The 24,421-nt window shown below is 45.3% G+C and overlaps 1 protein-coding gene across 3 annotated transcripts in view; it reads left to right on the forward strand.

Annotated features, from left to right (window-relative positions):
* Nucleotides 1-17,907: 17,907 nt before the first annotated feature.
* IRF2 (interferon regulatory factor 2) overlaps nt 17,908-24,421 on the forward strand; it is an 88,354-nt gene continuing 81,840 nt past the window's right edge. The window contains exon 1 of one of the 3 annotated variants that reach the window (XM_081221177.1): nt 17,908-18,083. The gene's annotated coding sequence lies outside the window, so the exon portion shown is untranslated. Of the gene's footprint in view, nt 18,084-18,453; nt 18,476-19,420; nt 19,669-24,421 lie in introns of those variants that run through there. The other 2 variants (XM_081221179.1, XM_081221176.1) reach the window with 2 other exon arrangements.

The following is a 24,421-nucleotide window of genomic DNA, read 5'->3' on the forward strand; positions in this document are numbered from 1 at the left end:
TTAGAACACACATGATTACGGGAGTTGGTTATCCAGTCTGTGCGATCTGTCCATGCTGAGTCAAGACCTGGGCCTGAGTCAGCGGGATGGACAAGCTTCATGGGGTAGGTGGGGGGGAGGGGGGGAAGGAGGCTAAGTGGAGAAGTGAAGATGGCAGGGGCAAACTGGAACCTGTGTGGATGGATGATGGGAACCCGTGTGTCCCACCTCGGTCTCTCATGCCTCCAGTCCTCCAACCTCGGTGATGAAGGTGACCTGCAGAAGAGCTGGTGCGCTTCACTGTGGAGTTACACGCAAACCTAACCAGGATTTGGAGCTACTGCCCTCCATCGCCAGGTGAGCCAGTGGAGGCACCGCTGTGCTGGGAGCTGCCACGGCACCTGACCCCACATGGACCTTCTGACTTCCTGCAAACACTGCTCCCGTTTCACTTCTGCCTTCCAAATGTTGCTCAGGTTTTCTGGGATCCATAGTTCCAGCTTAGGTACACTGACATCGTACAAAACCACCACAGTCTCCAAGCTGCTGGCCAGGGGTTAGGGGTATAGCCCGAGAATGCACAGGAAGTGTTTGTCTCTCTGTAATGGCAGAGATTGGCCATTTGAGGATGTGTGTGAATCACGTGCATACAACACACGTAAAGGTAGGAAAGTTAGTATTTATAAACCAGTGATACTACAAAACTAGCAAATAAAAATGAATAAACGTCCAGAATAAATTTTAGTAAAACTATTAAAGTGATGATTAATGCTGTTCCAGCGTATACCAAACGGATCATTAAGATGCTGATAGGTTTTCTGCATTAGTCTGCTAGGGCAGCCACAACAAAGTACCACAGACTGGGCGGCTTAAACAACAGAAATGTATATTCTCACAGTTCTGAGTCTGAGATCAAGGTGTTGGCAGGGTTGGTTTCTTCTGAGGCCTCTCTCCTTGGCTTGCAGGCGGTGCCGTCTTGCTTTGTGTTCAGATGGTCATCTCTCTGTGCATGCACCTGTTGGTGTCTCTGTGTCCTAATCTCCTCTTATAAAGACACCAGTCATTGGATTAGGGCCCACTCTGATAACTCTACTTTAAGTTAATTACTTCTTTGAAGGTCCCATCTCCAAATACAGTCACGTTCTGAGGTACTGAGGTTTAGGACTTCAACCTATGAATTTGGAGTGGGGGACACAATTCAGCCCATAACATTTTCTGTAGTACAATAAAGTTTGAGCAATACTACATGCTCTGTTTTCTTCTTGGAAATCCACAAAGTCTATTTCTATATGAAAGATTATACAAAGTCTTGAAAAACATCCAGTATTCATCTTTAACACACCCCACCATTTTATACATTCTTTGTCGATAATCCTAAACCTTCTTTTGTCTCTTATACATTGGCCAGTAATGTTGAGCAATTGTACGGTGATCCTACCTGCCAGCTGGTGGTGGCAGTCGGGCAGGGAAATGCACGTGAGGCGGAGGAAAGCAAGTACAAACTAGAACTCAGTCCAACTCTCATCAGAACCTGTGCTGCTCTCTCGGCCCCTCCAAGCCTCAAACTTTGAAGATGCTTGGTGAGTTTCTGTCGATCTACGCTGAGAGATCGCTTTGTAAGGGGGCAAAAGGGTTGGCCTTTGCCACATGGAATTGCCTCTTCCACCTGTACCGAGGGGATCTTCCAGACTGCTAGGGACCTGGAGTCTCCTTGCTCACCTATAGCTGCTGGCCTTTCACCCGGCCCAGCCTCTGCTCACTTCTTTGTTTTCTTGTTCTTTTCAGGTGAGGAAAGGAGCAGAACTGTGGACACCACTGGGGTGTGACAGGCAGCTGGGCAAGGATCCATCCAGGAAGGGGAGGCCAGGTCTGAGTGGGTGGGGACGGGTGACAAAGGTTACTGGCTGGCACGGGCAGCTAGTTCTGCAGTGGCAGTGGAAGAAAGAGCCCCTGGCCACAGCCCAGCTCCAGAGGGCCCAGTCAGCCATCTAGCTGTATACACCACTTGCTCGGGCCTTTCCTGGTCCGTGGCCTACTTTCTGCTTCCTAATCTTACCTCTCCAGCCTAACGCTCATTTCAGCTAGAGTTCTTTCCCTGGGCCCTGCGTCCCATTCTGAGCAATTCCTGTGGCTCTGGCCTTGCAGGAATTATCTGAGTCAGACCCCAGAACTCACTCCACACCTCAGCCAAGGGAGGACCCTGCCCACTACCTTGGCACCTGCGGAAGCAGATGGCTCTTTCTGTTCTCGTCGTGCTCTCATTGTGAATCATCTCCAGGCGTTGCAGGTAGAATTTGTCAGCTTCTAATGTCAGCTAAGCTTTGAAACTGGTATCTTTGCAGCCTAGTGAAGATGATATGATTTTAACGAAGTGTGCATCTCAACAGCAACTGACCCGGCAGGTTAGCACGGTAATAACAGCTTTCGTTTGAGCAGGGCACGGTGCAAGTTGCTTTACATGCAGTATCTCTACTCCTCACAAGAGAGCACGTTGGGGCTTCCTTGGTGGCGCAGTGGTTGAGAGTCCGCCTGCCGATGCAGGGGACACGGGTTCGTGCCCCGGTCCGGGAGGATCCCACATGCCGCGGAGCGGCTGGGCCCGTGAGCCATGGCCGCTGAGCCTGCGCGTCCGGAGCCTGTGCTCCGCAACGGGAGGGGCCACAACAGTGAGAGGCCCGTGTACCGCAAAAAAAAAAAAAAAAAAAAAGAGCACGTTGTCCCAATTTTACAGAGAAAATGGGCTCCCAGAGAGCAGCTTCTCCTGGCTAGAGCGCATCAGAGCATCAGCTTGGGCCCCCGCCTCCCGACTCCAGGGCCAGGGCCCTCACACGAGCCTTCCCAGACATACTGGTTCATGTTAAAACAGCCCTTAGCACAGCGTTGTCCTCACTCTCTATGGAATGACTGCACTTCCCTCTGAAGCCCAGTTCAGAGTGAGCGCCCCTCCTCCCCCGGCCATAGCCTCTGTCAGAATGCTCCCGCTGGAATTCAGTACGCTCCGTTCCGTGAAAACCATTCGTACCCCGAGCCCGGTTCGCTGAGTTGCTTTGGGAAATATACTGTTTCCGAATTAAAACTGCCACATAAATGTGAGGGGAGGTGTTGGTGCATTTCTCTCCCCGGCTGGCTGCGATCTGTTAGGTCTGCGCCTTTTCTTTTTCAGAATCTCCCTTTCTCATCGCTGCGTCCAGCAACGCCCGCCCTCCATCTCACAGAATGGAGTTGCATTTTAAGCCGACATCCCTTAAAATCTTACACACATCTTTTCCTTTTATATTTTAAGAACAAAATAATACACTTAAGAACACACCAATTTAACCAAATAGGCTTAATTGTGGGGCCGTCACAGCGGTGTGTGTTTGGTAGAATTTCGTGTTCTCGTTTCACGGTATTAAGAGAGGGTGAGTGAGAGACTTTATATTCCTTTAAGTCATAATTTACAAGGCAGTTTTACAAATGTTTTCTCACTGGCCCCTTAAGAATCTCTCAGAGGCTTAGACAAGTTGGTATTTCACAGAAGAGGGAGAGTGACTGTCCGTGATCCTGCAGCTGATGTGGAGAGAAGGCCTTCTGGTCTAAGAGCTGTGCACTTTGACTCCACCTCACACTAAATTCAGGTCCTTTTTTCTTTTTTTTAATGAACATATATCCCCATATCTCCTCCCTCTTGCGTCTCCCTCCCACCCTCCCTATCCCACCCATCTAGGTGGTCACAAAGCACCCAGCTGATCTCCCTGTGCTATGCAGCTGCTTCCCACTAGCTACCTATTTTCCATTTCGTAGCATATATATGTCCATGCCACTCTCTCACTTCGTCCCAGCTGACCCTTCCCCCTCCCCGTGTCCTCAAGTCCATTCTCTACGTCTGCGTCTTTATTCCTGTCCTGCCCCTAGTTTCCTTTTTATCCACAGGGCGACTGACTTCTCCTGTGGACCAGGGCGGTGTGATGAAAGAACACCTCACCCTCCTTCCCCTGTTCACACAGTATGCCAAGAGTTCTGGGCAGTGCGCACCGCTTCGCTGGCTATCGTCTGACAGGGCTGTGGCTGAGATGGCCCCCGGGGAGGGTCTCTGAAGGCCCCTCTGTTCCCTGGAGCCTGGGAGATGGGGCTCACCATCCCTTCCCGCAGCTGCTTAGGCTCTGCTTTGCAGGTAAGGAGCAGGGATCACCAGGTCAGTGCACTTCGGAGCCCGGCCTCCAGAAAGCTTCTCCTTTCCTCGCTGCTGCCAGAAAGGAAGGAAGGAACCTTCAATCCAACCTCTCTAGCCGGGGATCCTCTTATAGGTAAGAGATGCAGTCTGATCATGGATGACCTTCCGCTGGTTTTGCCCATGTTAAGTGAGACCTCATGGAACAAAGCAGCCATGCAAAGAGCTGGAGAAGAACATTCTAGGAAGAGAGAACAGGAACTAGGAAGCCCTGAGGAGAGAATGAACAGGGTGAGTTTTAGAAACGGGAAGGAGACCAGTGTGACGAAAGCGGGGTTCGGCAAACTCTTCTTGCCAAGGGCCAACTAGTAAATATTTTAAGCTTTTAGGCCAGTCAGTCTTGGTTGCAACTACTCTGCTATTGTAGCACAGGAGCTGCCCTGGACAATACATACACGGATGAGCATGGCCGTGTTCCAATAAAACCATATTTGTGGACACTGATAATTGAATTGCCTATCATTTTCACATGTCACAATATAGTGTTCTTCTTTTTATTTTTTTCCCAACCGTTTAAAAATGTAAACACCATTCTCAGCTCAGGAGCTGTACAAAAACAGGCAGTCGGCTGGGTTTGCCCGTGTGCTGTCATTTGCCGACCCCAGGGCTAAAGCATGCGGAGCGAGTGGGAGATACAGATGGAGTGAGAGAGAATGAGGTGGGCGCAGGCCAGACCCCATGCAGGGGTTTTGTAGGCCATGGAAGCAAGAGAGGATTTTATTCTAACTGCTATGGGGAATGCCTGAGGGGCTTTAGGCAGGAGTGTTACGTGATATATTTTAATGACACTCTGATGCATCTGAGTCTAGAGTGGACAGCCAGGAGACAGAAGTAGAAGCAGAGATACCGGTAAGGAGCCTTCTCCATCAGACCAGGAAGAGATGACAAAATCCTGGACTGGGAACTAGATCCCCAACCTCACAGGGAATGGCCTGTCAGGGGGATAGGTGTTTAAGCAGGGCACCTGCTGCACAGCATGTTCTCAGTAAATGTACGTTCCCTACACTTTCCTTCCTTCTTTGGTGATAAAAAGGCTGGAATGTGGGTTTGGTCCAAATCTCTCACCACTCTCAGAAAAATGAGTCATTCTACTAAAAATAAGTCAGATAATATCATGAAAAGTGAGTGGACACACACTTAAGTTTTGTTAATGACTCTGTGATAGGTTATGTGTATGTGTGTGTGTGTGTGTGTGTATTCATATTTTTGTTGAGCCACATGAAATAGCTAAAATTTTCTACTGATTAAGGTTTATCGAGATCACTGGCCTTATTGGTGCTCTGAAAATACATTTAGTTTTAATCTATTTAGTTGTCCTCATTAAAAGTATTAATATGTAAATCAAACCATCATGCTGTATGCCTTAAATTTATATAATGATGTATGTCAATTATTTCTCAATAAAACTGGAAAAAAGAATATATTGAAAAGGTTTTTAAAAATTATCCTTAAGTACCGAGAGAAAAAAACAAACTTGATCCTTTTGCCAGAATTAACAAAAACCAACCTTTATACACCATTCCATGTTCTCCCAATCTCTTAATCTCACCTGGCATTGAATCAGCATAAAAATGTAAGGAACACCAAAGTCACGAATTTGCCTGATATTGGCAAATTATCAACTTGGAAAAGGGGGATGAATCACCCTGGATCCCATATGGGACCACATAAGACCACGAGGTTGAGATGAGGTGTGATTAAAAATCTAACCAACCCAAAATCTGGGCATGATGTACACAGTTGTAGGGTTAAAGATTTTAGACCTATTTGATTTTATGTACTTAGAAAGGTAGAGGTGGTTAATCAGTAGTTATTAATATTATATTTACAGCAAAGCATACATATGACCATAGTTCTTGGCCCAGGACGGCTCTGGGGAGAATCCTTCCTCGCCTCTTCCAGTTTCCCGTGGTTCCGAGCATTCCTTGGCTCGCAGCTGTATCACTGTAGCCTCTGCCTTTGTCCTCACGTGGATTTGTCCTCTGTGGGTGTGTCTTCTTCTCTTCTTTTATAAGGACACTTGTCTTTGGATTGAGGGCCCACCAGGATGACCCAGAATGATCTCATTTCCAGATCCTTAACTGATGACAAGTCTACTGTCATCGTTATTTTTCTTCCTTTTTATATAATACCTTTTTCTTCTCTGGCTGCTCTTAAGATTTTTCTCTTTATCATGTGTTTTCAGAAATTTGGTTACGATTTGCCTCACTGTGCTTTATTGTTTGTTTGGTTGATTGTCCTGCTTAAGGTTTGTTGAGCTTCTTGCGTCTATGGGATTCATCAAACTTGGAAAATTTTTGGTCATTATTTCCTCAAAGATTTTTTTCTGGCCTCCCCCCACTCCTCTCTTCTCTTTCTGGGATTTCAGCTAAATATATGTGTGTCAGATTGCTTCGCATTGCCCCAAAGGATCACTCAATCTTTGTTTCTGTTTTCATTTTCTTTCGTCTTTTTTTTTTTTTTTATCTCTGTGCTTCCTTGTGGATAGATTGTATCGCTATCAGTTCATATTCCCTGGCCTTTTGTGCCTAATCTGCTGCTATTCCTATCCAGTGAATTTTTTTGAAATAAACTTTTATTTGAGAAGAGTCTTAGATTTACAGAAAAACTGCAAAGATAGTACAGAGTTCCCGTATACTCCTCACCCAGAGTCCCCTATTGCTAACATTTTACATTACTGTGACACATTTGTTACAGCTAAGGAACCAACGTTGGTATATTACTATTAACTAAAGTCCATACTTTATTCAGATTTCCTTAGTTTTTACCTAACGTCCTTTTTCACCTCTAGGATGCCACATTACATGTAGTTATCATGCCTCCGTAGGCTTCGCTAGGTTGTGACAGTTTCTCATACTTTTTTGTTTTGGATGCCTTTGAGAGTTTTGAGGAGGTATTTTGAGGAATGTCCCTCAGTTTGGGTTGGTCTGATGTTTTCCTCATGGTTAGACTGAGTGTATTAGTGTTTTTTTTTTTTTTTTTTTTGCTGTGGTAATCAATTACTACAAACTTAGTGGCTTAAACAATACAACACAAATATATTACTTACAATTCTGTAGGTCAGAAGTCTGACGTGAGTCTCACTGGAAAGCTCAAGCTGGCATGAGAGCAACAGCCTTTATTCTCACAGTTTTACACTTCAGGAAACTCCTCCTTACCTTTCAGGTAGCAGATATACACAGAAAGGGCCACGATGGGCCTTTCCCATAGGGAGAGCAGGAGGATCTTATAGGGAAGTGAAATGCCAGCCTGCTTAAAAGTGTCTCCATCGTGGGTCTATTGGGTGGCTCTGGGTTAAAACACTTTTTTTTTTTTTTTTTGCGGAACGCAGGCCTCTCACTGTTGTGGCCTCTACCGTTGCGGAGCACAGGCTCCGGATGCACAGGCTCAGCGGCCATGGCTCACGGGCCCAGCCGCTCCGCGGCATGTGGGATCTTCCCGGACCGGGGCACGAACCCGTGTCCCCTGCATCGGCAGGCGTACTCTCAACCACTGCGCCACCAGGGAAGCCCCAAAGCACTCTTACCAGAAGGGCCCTAAAGTGACATAAACATAGTGGACACTCAAAAGTCTATTGATAATTATCAAGGGCAGTTTCTCTCTGTCTTTCTCTCCTTCTCTCTCTCTGACACACACATATAATACCAAGCAAAACAGAAATCAGAAATCAAAGTGATTTTAATCTTTCTCTTTAATCTGTTCTATTTCCAAATTTTCATTTTGTTTTAAAATTATCATCTTTTTCCTCAGTACAAAAATAAAGAAAGAAAAAAATTAGTAGCTCACCCGTCCTTAAGGTGACCAATATTAACAGCTTCATATCTACACCTTTATCCTTTTGAATTCAAATTTTTTGGGGGGTGTCCACTGTTGTCTTTGAAAAAAGGAGATCAAAATAGGAACCTTTCTTTGCATCTTGATCTTCATTCTTTATAATACATCCTGGGCCCCTGTCCAGAACAACAGATATTCTTAATTTGTTCTTTTTTATTGGTGCATAACATCCCACAGAATGGATCAACCCCAGTTGATTCAATCATTCAGTTATCAACATTCAAGTTCTTTCTGATTTTGTCACTACAGAGAAGTCTGTATTGCTCTAATCTTCTTCTATAATCATGTATTATTTATATTAGAAAATATCATTTAGACTATAAAAATAGAGAGATAATTACTATAAAGTCAAGAAACAGATGCTGAATGAGCAGATAAATGAATGTATTAAAATGTTACCTGGGAGTGGGGCCACATGCCATTTCTATCTTGAAATAATCATCTTTGCACTGTGAGCCCTGTCTCCCAACGTGGACTGCAAATGCGTCAAGATCAGGAAGCAGGCCTCCTTTTTCCTCGTCACCTCCAAACTGCTGAGCACGGTCCTGTGGAGGGTGGGCAGCCGCAGGCCCACACAACGCACTGAGCCCTCATAGTGTCTTTTGAAAACAGCTGTCTAGATTTCAGAATGCAAGTTTCCCACGTGTACAATGTTATAAAATGGTGTATTCCCGGGCCAGCCCACAAACTCTTATTTTAACCCATAATGAAGGAAAACTATATACTTTTACCATCATGGTTTCTTATTATTTCTGTGGGAAAAATGTTCTGAATTGAGTTTCTGCATGCAGAGAATCCTCCTCTACTGTGTGTGTGTGTGTGTGTGTGTGTGTGTGTGTGTGAGAGAGAGAGAGACAGACAGACAGAGAGACAGAGACAGAGACATCCTACCCTTTACTGTGTTCAAATGAGTTGTTTTCTCTCCCTTCTGCTAATCCTGTTATATGTGGAAGTTGAGCAAGCAAAATAGGAAATATGATGACTAAATGTGAAAGTGCCAGAAAGAAGAAAGGCAAAAAAAAGAAAACATTTAACATAAAATTTTGATATTTTGCTTAGAGTCTTCATTCATGTTTGAGATCTAAGAATTTGAATTTGATTGCTAAGAATATAGTAATATTCTTGCATACAAATGAAATGAAACTTTATAAGTGGAAGAGATTCTTTAGTTGTTATAGATTTCTCCTAAGTCAAACTTTTTCAAACGGCATATTTAAAACATGATGTGAATCAAAGCAAAGGCTTATTTAAATATTAATAATGATTATGGAATGTATCACTTATTAATAGCCATTGATCTGGACACACGTTAGTTTGTTTTTATATGTTCCTTTGGAGAGTCCTGTTTGGAGAGTCATTAAAAATGAACATTTTGATAAAATTAAAGACTGGGAGAAACTATATAGCATCTGTAGGAAAAAATTATCTTCTACACAGAGATTTAAAAATTCTTATAAGAATGTAGTGTAAAATATAAGATGTATTAGCCAGTGCTTTGTTTTTTGAAGTCCCATGGATAAAACTAGCTAAAACTTACAAGTCGGGGTTCCCTAGTGGTGCAGTGGTTAAGAATCTGCCTGCCAATGCAGGGGACACAGGTTCAAGCCCTGGTCCGGGAAGATCCCACGTGCCACGAGCAACTAAGCCCATGTGCCACAACTACTGAGCCTGTGCTCTAGAACCCGCGAGCCACAACTACTGAAGCCTGCACGCCTAGGGGCAGTGCTCCGCAACAAAAGAAGCCACCGCGATGAGAAGCCCGTGCACTGCAACATAGAGTAGCCCCCATTCGCCACAGCTAGAGAAAAGCCCCGTGCAGCAACGAAGACCCAACGCAGCCAAAAATAAAAAAAATTAAAAAAACCTTTACAAGTCCTTTACATAAAAATCATAAGCATATCAAGAAATAATTTTCTGAAATCACCTATAAAAATATATTAAAATGTTTACATTAATAAAAGGAAAATCTATTCTTAAAAGTGTTAATTTTTCAAAAGAAGAAGAATCACCCATAGTTCCATCCCTCAAAGACAACCACTATTAATGTTTTGATGTAGTTCCTTTTCACCTTATATTAACATCTTTAGCGTGACCTTACTGTACATATAAAACTTTGTTTTCCTTTTACCCTCAATGGAGCATAAATTTCCTACTATCTTACTTAAGTTCATCATAAGCAAAAATACCAGTAAGAGTGTATATGTGGTAAAATATTTGTAAGCATTGTGGAAGATGACAGGGCTAGGGTAGTGTTCCTCTAATTTCTCAATGAGGGAAAAGGCTTGGTCAAAAGTGTCATATAGGGCTTCCCTGGTGGCGCAGTGGTTGAGAGTCTACCTGCCGATGCAGGGGACACGGGTTCGTGCCCCGGTCCGGGAGGATCCCACTTGCCGCGGAGCGGCTGGGCCCGTGAGCCATGGCCGCTGAGACTGTGCGTCCGGAGCCTGTGCTCCGCAACGGGAGAGGCCACAACAGTGAGAGGCCCGCGTACCACAAAAAAAAAAACAGTGTCATATAAACATGACATCAACCACATACATTGTGAAACGAGTCGTCATGAATCTGTTGGTTCTGCATCCCTGAAAAGATGAAAAGTACTCATCAAGGTAGGAAATAAAAACAAGGAAATATGGAGACAATCTGAGCAACTCAAGTGAGGGTGAACCTACAATGTTGGCCCCGCCTCCGAGGCTGGCTCCGCCCAGCCACCCAGCGTGAACTCACCGATCAACCCTCCCTCGGGAGTCTGTTCCTGGGTCTGCATTATTTCTTTCTCTCCTTCAGTCTTAAGGTTCTTCACTTATGGTTTGTCGCGTTTTCTTTATTATCTCCAGTTATAGGAAAATGAAGCAAAACTAACCGCCCGTAGTATTTGTGGCTTTGATCTTTTTTCCATTTTTTTTTTTTAAGCGACAGAACCTTTTCCCAAAATGAAATCTTATGCAGAACCTCAATATGTAAAACAGGAAAGAAAGTGGTATTTTTTTTGGTTGTCCGGAAAGAAGTGGTGCTAAAAACCCAGCATCCACAGCTGGACATTGAGAAAATATGTGGTGGGCTGTTTAAACCAACATTTGCTTTCAAATTACAAAACATCCAAGGCAAATCGTGAAGTTTTACTTACGCCGATTGTTCTGCCAACAAAAATTCAGTTTTGTGGAAACTATTTATTACACACAAGGGGTTTCTGATGGAAAAGAAATTTGAAAATTTTTAGAAATCAAAAAAAGAAATACATTTGAAACCATTAAATTTTGGAATGAATGTTGATTTTGTGGTGACACAATCTCTGAAAATTATCATCATTCACTCAAAACAGTCTGAGGAAAATAGCATGTGCCTGGAATCCACAGTTGAATATGTCTTCTTCTTTTTTTTAAGGGAAGTTTTTATGGGGATAGGGTAAAAAGAATGAAGTAAAAATTTACTTCATCTATTTGAGGAGATGAAAATCAGAAGGAAAGTTAAAGAAATACCTTAGGAATACCAAAAAGAAATGAAAAAGAAGATTAAACTGTTTCAAAATATCCCCAATGCATTGTTTCCTCAACAAAGTCATCATGTGATGAACTGAGAGGTCAGTGCAAGAACACTTACAAATTCTTCTGAGAAATCCACAAATTAAGAAATCCTTGCATTTCATTGATGTTGAGGAGACAGCTGGGAAATGTGACCTTTTAAAACCACAGAACCCTTCAAAATCTTCCCATTGATCTTAGAATAAAATCCAAAGTTCTCGATCTAGCCCCTGCCCACCTGCCTGTGTCCTTCTTACCCTCATTCAGAACTCTTAAGTCACATTCACCTTCTTTTGGTTTCCAGAATATGCCAGACCCTTTTGCTTTTCAGGGCCTTTGTCTTCAATCTTGCCCCTGGCTCTCGGGGCTTCATCACACAGTTGATATCCGTTACGTGTTGAAGTGTGTCCCCCTCAAAATTCATATATTGAAATCCTAATCCCTCAATACCTCAGATTGTCTTTGCAGATGTAATGAATTAAGATGAGATCATATTGGAGTATGGTGGGCCCCTCATCCAATAAGACTAGTGTCCCTATAAAACGAGGAAATTTGGATACAGACACACATCCAGGGAGAACACCATGTGAAGATGAAGGCAGAGACGGAGTGATGCTGCTACAAGCCAAAGAATGCCCAGGATTGCTGGCCAACCACCAGAAACCAGGGGGCAAGGAACAGGTCCTTCCCCCATAACCCTCAGAAGGAGTCAACCCTGTGGACACCTTGATCTTGGACTTCCAGCTTCCAGAACTGTGAGGCAATGCATTGCTGTTACTTCCGCCACCTGGCTTGTGGTACTGTGTTATGGCAGCCCCAGGAAAGGAATACAGTCTCCTCTCCTCCAAGTTTTGGCTTAAATGTCATTTTCTCCTTGAGAAACCTTCCTTGACCACCTAGATCCCCCAGTATTTTCTATCCAAAGTCGCGTTTGTTTCCCTCAGAACACGGATACAAATCTGTAACTATTTTCTTGGTTTGTCTGTCTGTCTGTTGACATCACCCCCACTAGAATGTAAGCTCCAGCAGAGCAGGGGTTGGTCTTGCCTTGTTCTTACCGGCTTGTCAGGAGCACGGCTGGGAAATGTCTTGGAGTTGCATCTCAGGAGAAGGAGGCAGTGCCGAGAGGTGTACGTGTGAATTGTCGTGCACCTTTTGGATGGAGTGGAGATGAAACTTTCTGAGGAAGTAGGAGTATTTAAAAATACTGTCAGTCCTTTGTTTTCTGACTCTTCTGTCTTTCTGATTGGCAAACTTCCAAACATTTTCTAATAGGATAAGGTGTGTTATTCAAAATGCTCAGAAGTTTGGGGACAAAGAGAACAGACGGAACATCATCAAGGTTCACATGCTGTGAATGAGGAACTTATAGGGAAATGGTGGAAGCTGTAACAAAAATTCTTCAAATATTCGGATTCAGTGAATTATGTGGTTTGCTGAATTTATGTTACAAACTGGAAATTTATTTAAAATTTTTAAAATTTTTTATTTATTTATTTTTGGCTGCTTTGGGCCTTCGTTGCTGTGCATGGACTTTCTCTAGTTGGGGTGAGCAGGGGCTACTCTTCATTGCGGTTCGCAGGCTTCTCATTGCAGTGGATTCCCTTGTTGTGGAGCACAGGCTCTAGGTGCACGGGCTTCAGTAGTTGTGGCATGTAGGCTCAGTAGTTGTGGCTCGTGGGCTCTAGAGCGCAGGCTCAGTAGTTGTGGCGCACAGGCTTAGTTGCTCCGTGGCGTGTGGGATGTTCCTGGACCAGGGCTCGAATCTGTGTCCCCTGCATTGGCAGGCAGATTGTTAACCACTGCGCCACCAGCAAAGTCCCTAAAATATTTTTAATACTTGAAACTATTATAGTAATTTTTTCTAAAGAATCTCAAGGCAAGGCTATAGGCACTTTTTCCTTCTGACTTTAAAAGCACTACTTTATAGTTCATTACTTTAGAGAAATAATGAATATTTCAAATCCATTTGGGATGAGACAGAGAAATTATAGCAAAAAAAAAATTTTGAAGTTTTCAAAGTTGAAAGCCTTCCTTTTGGACGAGAAAAATTCACTCATCTCTCTCTCCCTCTCTAACCCCATATACATACACACACATACACACACACACACAAACATCCTGGCACTTTTAAAGAGTATTTCTTCCCTTACTTCATCAGAAGAACAGGACAAAATTAATATTTATTACTAAGGATTGGGCAATATATTACTCAATTTAAATTCATTATTTTCAGAGAATAATTGCAACAAAATGCACCTCATTTTAGAGTTTCTAGTAAAATGGAAGAAACTGTTACATGAGGTAATAGGTAAGAATTTCTCCAACTTGATGCCTATGGTCCCTGAACTTTGATTGATGGCTTTTTCAACATCTTTGCAGTTCTGTTTCAACTGCAATCTAATGTGGCTGTATATTTATTCAGTGTGGACTTCACAATGATATTCTTTGCTTTGTATTGGCCAACTGCTCTGGCAAGTGTGGAACACTCATTTTCCATGATTTTATAACCTCTGCTAAATTACAGCAGCATGGAACAGAGCCTTGGTGGCCAGGACCGAAGTGGTACCATAGATACTGTGGCGAAAATTAGGGCATCAACTGACAGACTGATGAGGGGGGCACTGATTTAATCACAGCTATAAATACTTAACCCTTTAGTGAGCATGCCATCATATTCTACATTCATAACTTTAACGTACAGTTGTAAAGACTGCGATTATAGATGGAGGTGATGTCTGAGTCATTACTAGGATGATACAATGGAAATTAACATTCCAATTTACTAGACTGTAAGAAAACTTCTTGGAAGGCAGAGATTTTCATTTGTTTTGTTCACGAGAAAAGTTCTTGGGCATTCAATAAATGGTTATTACTTGACTCAATAAATGATTCAATAAATTATTATTACTTGACTCAATAAAGAATTATTGCTTGAATAATTATTTATCAAACTATTCTCATTTATTAGAAAAATAAATTAAAAACCCATTTGAGAGGGGCCAACCTTGAATGTATCTTTAAGTTTCAATCATGGAGAGGTCAATTGCTGCATGGCCAAGTAATCACTGTCCTTTCTCGACTCCCTTGAAAAGAAATGAGTTCTGATGCATCCAGGTAGATGGTCCTAGGATGTTCCATTTTGCAGGTGAAACATAAACATGCCTCACTCAGGAGCTCACTCTAGTTTCAATATACTACACTGCTCAAACAACATCTATTGCTTTAGACCAGGTGTTTGGTCAGATTTCTTTGGTATGGCAAAGGCTATTTTTTTCCAGAAACTTTCAAAAAGGTTATATTTTGCTATACTGACCCGTTTTCCACAGAGATTTATGACTGTATGCATCTCATCAAAGGGCTAAAATATTTCTTGATAATGTATATCAATACATAGTAGATTTTGGGGTCATATTTACATATCTTCAAGCACGTAAGAACAGAATGAAATTCAGTCTATGTTTTATGAGTTTAGGGGCCTGGAAATTGGAAACGATACCCATGCCCAGGGAGCTCCAGGGGCTCAGGAAAGGTGGGAGTTGGTGATGCCTCCCAGTTTCCTGGCTGGTTAATGAAGTGACAAATACAAGGTGGTGGGGAAAGATGTTATGAGTTTAGTTTTTTGGACATAAATAATTTGTCGTACCCGAGGAACATCTAGAATAAATGCATCCAGAGCTTAGAAATTATAGATTATGGAGTTATCACCAAATAGTGATATCTGAAGCTTTGGATGTGGGTGAGAGCACGCAAAGAGAAAGCTTGTAGAATGAGAAAATAGGAGGGGTGAGGACAGAGTATCTAGAAACACCATAATTTAGGAGGCTGGCAGCAGAAGAGGAGCCAGCCGAGAAATAAAACAGGAGAAGGATGTCACATAGGCATCAGGCAGTATGATGGGAATCATTAAGTGATACAGAGACGCTGAGCAGATCAGGACTGGAAATGGCCCTTTAGAAAAATTACTAGAGGGACTTCTCTGGTAGTCCAGTGGTTAAGACTCCATGCTTCCACTGCAGGGGGCACAGGTTCAATTCCTGGTCAGGGAACTAAGAGCCCTGCATGATGCGTGGTGGAGCCAAAAAAAAAACTACTAGAAGGAAATACATAAAAATACCACCAGGTCTATTCCTTACTGGTAAGATTGCAGGTGTCATATTTTCTTTTCAACTTTTCTGTACTTCCTGCATTCTTCACAATAAATATCGATTACATTTATATTAAAAATACTCTGATAAAGTCTAAAATATTTTTTGAGAACCCAGGGCAAGTAACTATTAATTAAAAGTAGTGGAGTGCCTCTGTGCTGGACACCATACTAAGGATAAAACAACGAACCAGAGGATGGCTCTGTTGTTTTACCAGAAGGAGTGGAAGCTGGGTTGACAAGGGAGGGGTGTAGAGCTTGTGGGGCAAAGTAGCAGGAGATGGGGCTGGAAAAGAAGTTTGGTGCCGGATTATAATGGGCTTTTTATGTCTTGTCAAATAATATGGACTTTATTCTGAAGGCTGTGGAGAGATTTTTGAGGGGTGGAGTTAGGATTGGAATTGTGCTTCACCTGAAGTTGATTTTCTGCTTAACTTGGCTGTTAATCTGGATGAGTCCGAGTTAAGAAGCCCAGTTCTGAGGCCTCTGCCATAGCTGAATAAAGGCGATGCAAAGGGGATGGAGGAGGGGCCAGGCCCAGAGAGATTTGGGATCCGCATCAACAGGTCAGTAGGATACTACTGACTGGATGTGTGTTGGGGGGAAGAAAAACACCGACTACTGGGTTTTTAACTTGGGCCCATGGGTGGTAAAGAGTGACAACTGTCCTACAGAGTTTGTATACAGTTACTGTAATCACCTATAATTGTCATTGCTTTATGAAATAAGAAAGTGGCTGGCTGGGTCAAATAGTATTCTATGAGGGGATAAGAAATAATGGTGCATGGGAAATCTATTTTTGAGACCACGGCCACAAAACAGAAGCCTAAACCCTCAGCTCTCCTCCCCAAAAGCACTGAGATACTTTTCTTTTTCCAGTCCATAGAACTCAATACTTCTGTGACAAAGAGGGTGTTGGAGCTATGTTTTTAGAAAAGTGTTTACATATATGTAGCTCTGGCCTCTCAGGAAGGGACTTTCTGTGTCGGGGAGAGAAGTTTGGGAGAAGGCCAATGAAACTGCATGTGGGGGAAGAAACAGGTATAACCAGGTGAGAATCTATACTTTAAAACAAGGGACCCCAAAAAACGGCAGGTCCCAAGTGAACTGTATTAGTTTGAGCTAACACACCTTGAAGGTGACAGGTGCTGCCCCTGTATTCTTGCATTCTCTCACTCATCCCCATTTCAAGGCATTGAATACTGAGGCGTTAGGTTAAGCAACTTGACTGGGGATGCCCAGCTAGTAAGTTAAAGAGGCCAGATTTGAACCTAGCTGCATGTACTACAGTATAAAACCCCTCTCCTGGAACAACCACATTAAGACATCTTTCAGGAAAATTAGCTCTCACCCTTGCCCGTCTCATCCTGCAGGGAGGGAACTTCTGTTGCACACTCAAGTCTGGGAGGACGCTGCTGGTGACTTACTAGGGAAAGGCCTTCCTTTTCGCCCCCAGACGGAGCTCCAGGCGGTGTCCCTGATGACAGCTACCCTTCAAATGGTTACACACTCAGCTACTGATGAGGGTTCAAATAAAGTTAAGGATGCGTTACTTGGCCCAGTTATTGCACTAATATCTGAGTAATGCTCTCTCGTCAGTTAATTGCTCCTTGTATTCCTTGGAAGTGGGCAGTGTTAGAAAGTGAATTTTTATTCACTCAGAAAACAGGCTCTAAACACCGCTGACACCTGCCCCACCAACTGCATGGCAAGAGCTCTCCCCGACACGCCCTCCTCCTCCCTCCTTCCCTACCTTCAGGTGACCCTTAGGATGGAGAGTCAGGTAGGTACCTGCTGTCCCCTCCTACCGCCGCCAGCACACGGCCGGAACCCAAGCTCGCGCCCCGTACCCCACCCCCCGGACCCCCACTCGAGTGTGAGCGCCCGAGTGTGCAAGCAGCAGACTCACGCGCAGCCGCTTGTTGCTCCCGCTGCCGCGACGTGGGTAAGTGAAAATGAAATTGACTTTTCTGAGAAATGATGAAAGCGGCGCTTGCCTGCCAATGAACAGCGGCGGCGAACTTCCGCACCTCCAGGCCGGGCGGCTCGCGCCCTCCCTCCGCCTCCACCTCCCAGTTGCACAAGCTTGAAACAAACACTGGGGAGGAAGGGCGGAGGGAGGAGGGCGGAGGGGGGAGCGAGCGAGGGACGGAGGGAGGGAGGGAGCGAGGCACCAGGAGGGCGGGGGGTGGGGGGATTTCCAGCCTCAGCGCTTCGCAGTTTCCTCTCCTTGTTTTGCTTTCGATCTGGACTGTTCTCAGGCAAGCCGGGGAGTAACTTTTAGTTTTGTTCCTGCGATTATTCAACTGACGGGCTTTCATTTCCATTTCACACATCCTAGCAACACTTAAGCCTTGCGGAATTGTATTGATAGCGTGAAAAAGCACACTGAGAGGTAACATTTTTCAAATAATAGTTGCGACTGTGCGTGTGTGTTTTTCTCGAGGGCATGTTTATGAGGACTGGAGGGGATATGTGTGTGCGCGCGTCCTGATGGTTTGACACGATGTTTTGCAGACGGAAAATGCTGAGGTTCATAAATATTAATACTGATTTTTGGAGGAACAGTCGGCGCTGTTATGGATCATCTGATTTTAGGGGAAGCAGGTTCTGCTGCTGTTGCTGCTGCTACTGGGGCTGCTGAGGCTGCGAGGAGGAGGAGGAGGAGGAGGAGGAGGAGGAGGAGGAGGAGGAGGTTGGTGGAGGTTTAATTTCACTTTTGGATTTGCAGATGCGGAGAGGTGGCTCCATGGACACAGACCTGCTCTGTGTGATTCTGCGCCCCAGGTGGTGTGTTGGGGGGTGCAGGTCCGCTGGAGTCGGGCCTCCTTTTCAAACAAAATTCTCGCGTGCATGTGTGTGCGTGTGTATGTTTACGGAGGCCGTCGCCACCAGGTCCGAAGGAGGGGAGCGGGTCCTTCTCCTTGCCCGGCGGCGGTGCCTCTCTCCAGGCAGCCTCTGGCGTAAATAGGCAGGAACCCGCAGTCCACCCTCAGCCTGCGCCCCGCGCCCGGGCCGGGAGAGGCGCCTCCCGCCGCGGCCAAAGGAAACTTGATGGGGCGCCCGGCGGCGGTCCCGGGGCTCGCCCGCCCGCCGGGCTCGGGGAAGAGTCGCGGGCGTCGGGTGCCAGCGGCCGGGGCCGGCGGGCGGTCTCGGAGCGGAGCTGCGCGCGGGGCCTGGCCGGCGCGCCCGGCTTCCTGGGGGCTGGGCCGCTGCCGCCACCGCCCGGGAGGCACGCCGCGTCCTCCTTCCCGCCGGCCAGCGCCCGGCCTGGCCCTGGGGCTTTGTCACTGCACTTGTCCCGGCGCGCGGGGGGCTCGGGCGGCGCGTCCCGGGAGGGCGCCGCGCCCAGGGGTCAGCGGCCCGGCCGCGGCCTAGCGCCGGGCGCCTCCGGGTCCCCGCGGGCGCCCCCGGGCCGTACTCGCGCGTTGGGCCTGACCCGCCTTGGCTACGGAGCGGGCGAGGTGGGGGCGGGGAGCCTCCGGGGACCGAGCGGCGCCCTGCTGGCAGGCCCGGGGCCGGCGTCCCCTGGGGGTCCCGGGGCGCCGGCGGCGGCGGGGTGGGGACGGGAGTGCCCGCCCCGCGCCCTCCGACCCCGCTCGGGGCGCCGAGTGGCATTCGCCCGCCGGCCGAACGTGGTTGGTGCAAAGCCGCGGCAGCCACTTCCTTTCCGCCTCGCGGGCCGGGCTCGCCCACCGAGCGATGCCAGTCGTGGCCGATCGTGGCGCCCGCCCGCTCGGGGTCCTACGGCCTGGAAGCCGGCCCCGAGAGGGCTCGGGCAGCCTTTCCAAGTTCAGAGGGTTTCAGGATGCAGCTCATCCCCCTCCTGGGACGCGCCGGCATCTCTGTTTGGGCCCCAGGTGTGGCTGCGTGGGCCGCCCTCACCCCCTTACCCCTTTAGAGAGGGAGAGGCGGAAAGGAGGCTGGCAGCCCGAGCCGGGCGCGGAAACAGCCTTCCGGGCACCAGGCGAGGCGCTGAGGTCAGTCGGTGTAGGCAGGACCGCTGGTCATCGCTGTGAATGTGACCCCTGGCACTAGCAGTCGAGGTTGCCACATGCGAGCGGCGTGCCTTTCAGTCGTTTTTGCCCCCAGAGTATAGTGTTTGGAACTTGGGGACATTTTACCTGCTCCCTCCCTCTTCAGCCTCCTCCCTGCAGTGTGGGCAACGGGTAGCGCGCCCTGTCCTTGGTTAAGAAAACGCAGAAGCTTCCTACTTGAGGAAAAGTGCTGGCATTTGCCTTCTGCCACTGGCCTCCCAGTTGCTGTGACTCGGTCTGCTTTTGATGGATGGCGAGGGAGGGTGAAGGATAGTTACATTTCCTGTTGTGGATTTTCAGGAATCACCAAGGTTGCTGTCAAGCCTGCATTCATTTATTAGTTTCAGACCGACTGCAGATAACATTGGGATTTAGCAGCCTGCGCTTTTTGGTGCTTAGGGGCAGGTGCAGACAGGGGCCTGGTGACAGACTGAATGGGAAAGGTGGATGGTCTTGATGTTAGGCAGATGCACGCTCCTTGCCACGACCTGGAGGGGGACCCCTGTTTAACTTCATGCACAGATTCAGGATTTTCTAGTTTTCTCACCCGCCCCCCCACCATTCCTTCCTTGGAGAGGGAAAGGGTGAAATCCTGGAAAAGCTTGTGTTTTCTAAGGAAAGTTCAGCAGATGGAATATTTAGGACTTAACCTGGTAATTTTAAGGGATAACCTTGAAAAATCTATTGATTGACGGGGCAGAGTCCAGAATTTCACTGTAATTAGTGAATGATTATAATTTATAACTTAGCCTGTTGTGTAAGAAGTTAGATTTTGGCCTCTTAGATCCGGGTTCTTGTCTGTTATGATTCGTAACTGATTCTTAATATTAAACATTTACATACTTTATTCTCAATGAGTCGGGTTTTTTCTTCTTTGACCTTCAAAAGTTAGAGATAACTGCATATTTCAGACTTACCTACCTGTAAAAATGTCATCATAATCAAAAGTAAGCGTTTATGGTTAAATTGGAAGCCAATTATGGCAAACCAAAGTCCTGACAGCTCAGTGAACCATGACCCAGCTTTTCTCTTCCTCTCCTTTCCTGCTTTATTAGGCAAATATTCCGTATACTAAAGCTAGTTAAACATGTTTAAACCTAGTAGTGGAAAATTTGAAACTTTGGATGTTTAACATTTGGATGTTTGACATGCATCGATTTCCTCATGTTTCCAAGGACACTGTACTTTTATTCTTAGTATTATGGCATATAAGCTTCCTTGTTTTTAGAGCATTTTTACACAGTTTCCTTTTGATAGAGAACAGACCACTGAACTCTAAATGGGGTATCTGGGACATGGTTCTATTATGTTCTTTATACCAAAAAAGGCTTAAAGCAGATAAGGGAGTTTATTCATTTAATAACTATTCCTAGAACATTCACTATGCCCCAGACACAGTGCTATGTTCTGTGGGTTCAACTGGGAACAGGAAGACAGTTTCTTTACCCTCTGGGGAGATTGCATTCTAGTTGGTGAGCTGACAATACCCAGCTAAAAAATAAAGACAGTAATTACCTTTAGGGGTGAGTGCTATGGAAGGTGATAATAATACTTAACTGTATATCTGATAGGGTTGCTTTTGGAAACAAATGAGATACTGTTATGAAAGAAGGTTGCGTAAGTTATAGCAATCTACAAATGTGTAAGGCATTCACTTTCAAAATTTTATCAGATTATTCTTAACTTGAAAAACCAGGGAATCATGACTGTGGATTAAGCACTGACTTTCTCTTATAGAATTTTCAGCAAGAAGGGATTTTACTTGTTCTGAGAGAAAATAGTAATGGTAAGGAATTAAACACAGCATAGCTATTTTATGTAAAGCATTAAAGTATTTAACAGTGACATACGATATTATCAGTGAGTTTTTTTTTCTGTCAGAAGAGAAGTTAGATGGTGTCCATGGAGACCAAATGATATGGAAATAAAAATGGTTGGACCAATGTATTTTCCCTCTTCATATCAAGAAAAAACCTTCCCAAGCTCACTTTGCTGTAGTCTGAATTTTCTTCATCATTGCTGAAGACTCTTCAATTCATTATCTGTTATTAATTGTATGCCCTTAACTGATTTTAGTTTTTGCTGTAACATCTTTAAAGGGACTCAGTGAACTTGCATTTATTTATTTATTTATTTTTCTAAAAAATTATTTATTTATTTATTTGCGGTATGCGGGCCTCTCACTGTTGTGGCCTCTCCCGTTGTGGAGCACAGGCTCCGGACGCGCAGGCTCCGGACGCGCAGGCTCAGCGGCCATGGCTTACGGGCCCAGCTGCTCCGCGGCATGTGGGATCTTCCCGGACCGGGGCACGAACCCGTGTCCCCTGCATCGGCAGGCGGACTCTCAACCACTGCGCCACCAGGGAAGCCCTGCATTTATTGAATGCTTACTCTGTACCTAACACTATATATGTGAAAATGATATGCGACAGCATATGTGAAAATAAATATAATAGATCGTATATATTTACCATAGATATAAAATACATAAAATGGTATATAAAAATAACATAAGTTGCTGTGAAATAGTTATTGTTAACAATAAAATCAGTTCTTCTTTTGGTCTGTATGGGACACAGTGTTCCTTCTCACACAGGGGTAGGAAGTCAGGGCTTTCTGTCCCTGTTGGCCCCATTCGTACCCTACTTTTGGCCTGAGTCTGATCGGTATTTGGTTGTAATGTCTGCCCAAGGCAGGGTCAAAGCAGTGGCCCTCACGGTGGAGGGGTGCTGGTGGGCTTGGGAGTGACGAGATGTGATTAAATGTTGAATTTTTTTCAGCAAAGAATGGTAAGTTATCTATAGGGTCCAGATTTAAACCTGAAGTCAGTATTTTATATAAAATACCAAGAGAAATACACAGGCAGGAAGTCACGTCTACAGGCACCTGAGGCTGGGCCCTGACCCGTCCAGAGAACCCACAGTCACCAGCATTTTGCCTTGAGAGAGCCTTTTAAAATGATTTCCCCTCTCCCCAGCTCCATCTTTTGACAAATGGTCTCTGAAACAGATTGTGTGTAGCTAGGAAGACTTCATATGCCCATTTTTATTACTCAGAAACACATTAGACTTGCAGTCAGAACTCCTGGTTGACTTGAGAGAACCAGCATCAGCAAATCTAGTTGATCTAATTCCAGCCCAAAGTAGAGAAACTCGATGTTGTAGGCAGCCTGGGCAGCTGTTTCTTAGATAAGCTGTTAGACCTATTGGGCCTTCTGAGGTCCTAAAAGTAGTTACCACCTTCCCACTCCCATCAGTAACTTTGAGTTCTACTGGGGATCCAGGGACCCCATGATATGAACCATTGCAGTAACTCAGGCGATTATTTTGTTCAATGAACACAAACACTGAGTCCTTATTTCATTTATTTATTAAATATTTGTTGACAGACAGCTATGTACAAGGCTCTGGGTAGTGGGAGGTGCATGAACTCAAGAGTCCAGAGGCCCAGAGTTGACTCAGCTCTTTCATTAACTCTCCAATCACGTCTCCTTTCTGGACCTTAGTTTTCACATCTATAAAATGGGGCTGCATGGTTCTGTCATCTTTGAGGGACGGGACTTATGCGTGTATCGTCATCATGGACAGGAGGGGGCTTTTAGAAACCACACAGAACCTTCAGACTTGAGACTGTCTGCAGCCCCCTCTTCTCTTTGTCTCTCCCAACCTTAGAACCCCTCCTCCGACTCCATAGTAAGCCTCTCACGTTCACCAGTGTGTCCTGGATCCCTGTCACTCAGGTATATGGGCCAGAGCAAAGGCAGAGAACCACTGAGTCAGGGATCTCTTCCCAGGGCCAGACCTTTTCATTGTTTCATTGAGGCCAGGCTATGCAGGAAAGCAAGCAGATGGAACTTGTTACCACCTTTTAGGCAGTGCTTTGAATAGGGAATCTGTGGTCCCTCCCTGTGGGCTCTGCCCATGTTGACCTTGCTTGTCATACAAAAATGGGATTCGCGGTACAGTTGTGATACTCTGAATTTTCCATTCTGAACACGCAAGAAGGACTTTGTTTCACGAGTATGTCTCTCCCTAGGAAGGCCACAGAGTCACGGGTTTGTTTTTTGTTTGTTTCTGTTTTGGCTTATAGTCCCCTTTATCAATGTAGTATTCAGCTTCGATAAGCAAGAAAGAACAAGAGGCAAAGCAAAAAATGTCGCCGTGTGTCCCGTGCCCTGTGTGCGTGCCTTGTAGCCCCATGTTTTTGAGAAACAGAAGGCTGTGCTGTTCTTTCTGGTGATGGATTCTAAGCATTTTTATATCAAGGGCAAGACCAATTTAGTTCAACAAAATATCTTCCTTCAGGGTTTTGTGTGATAAAAGCCTGTCTGGTTTTTTTTTTTTCACGTCTTTATTGGAGTATAATTGCTTTAAAATGTGTTAGTTTTTGCTGTACAACAAAGTGAATCAGCTATATGTATACATATATCCCCATTTCCCCTCCCTCTTGCGTCTCCCTCCCACCTTCCCTATCCCACCCCTTTAGGTGGTCACAAAGCACCGAGCTGATCTCCCTGTGCTATGCGGCTGCTTCCCACTAGCTATCTATTTTACATTTGGTAGTGTATATAAATCCATGCCACTCTCTCACTTTGTCCCAGCTTCCCCTTCCTCCCCTGTGTCCTCAAGTCCGTTCTCTACATCTGCGTCTTTATTCCTGCCCTGCCACTAGGTTAATCGGTACCGTTTTTTTTAGA

This window comes from Mesoplodon bidens, assembly GCF_964165515.1.
Source record: "Mesoplodon bidens genome assembly, chromosome: 20".
Taxonomy (NCBI): Eukaryota; Metazoa; Chordata; class Mammalia; order Artiodactyla; family Ziphiidae; genus Mesoplodon; species Mesoplodon bidens.